Consider the following 752-nt stretch of genomic DNA (forward strand, 5'->3'; position numbering starts at 1 on the left):
GGTAGAGAATGCAACCAACAACCTAAGGTTGAACACACTGTTTCTGGAAAGATGGAGAACACAAATCGGAATTGATTTTAAAAGAAAATACATAAATTATAGCATGGATCAACATGAATTCAATAAGCATAAAAATGTTTCTCCCCCTTACTATATCATTCTCACAGAAAATCCGATGCGAGTCTATCACCGCTCAATCATTATTTTAATGACAGGTGCTCGACTGAGCTTCAATCTTTGCCTTCCCTTTGTAAATCATTCTCAAACACTTGTTTGACTACCACCACTGTCAATTTCCTATATAATTGTATTTAAACCTAAAACTATTAGCACCATAAGAGATTTCTTGGCCTTTTGGCTAAGATCAAAGTGTAGTATCTTCTAATGCTGCACTTTAATTTTTTGTTCTCGGTTAATAGAGAAGTTTTTCATGGCCGAGAATTTTTATTTCTTTTCTCCACATAAAAAAAATCGACCCTGGTGTCTAACTCTGCCCTCATCGGGAGGCAAAGTAAATAGGAACTATATGTAAATCGGTTTTCTAGAACAGCCTGTCTGTGGAACACTACCACGAAGCTACTTCATAACTGAAAACATGGTCATTGGCAAGTTCAATGTAAATAAGTACTTATAGAGACGATCAAACCCTACCAATTTCCACCATAACTGATCATCACAGTATTGTCTCACCGGCCACCTGAAATTTATTAAAACTTATCAAGGCCCAAAGGCCATTCGGAGATAAGTGTTAA

General features: G+C 36.4%; 1 non-coding gene across 1 annotated transcript; it reads left to right on the plus strand.

Annotated features, from left to right (window-relative positions):
* The first annotated feature begins 341 nt into the window (after window positions 1–341).
* Window positions 342–528, plus strand: LOC145269901 (U2 spliceosomal RNA). The gene has a single exon (XR_013865287.1). It is a non-coding gene; the product is annotated as a U2 spliceosomal RNA (small nuclear RNA).
* Window positions 529–752: the final 224 nt, after the last annotated feature.

Source organism: Euprymna scolopes, chromosome 45 (genome assembly GCF_053919585.1).
Source record: "Euprymna scolopes isolate OS-2025 chromosome 45, ASM5391958v1, whole genome shotgun sequence".
NCBI lineage: Eukaryota > Metazoa > Mollusca > Cephalopoda > Sepiida > Sepiolidae > Euprymna > Euprymna scolopes.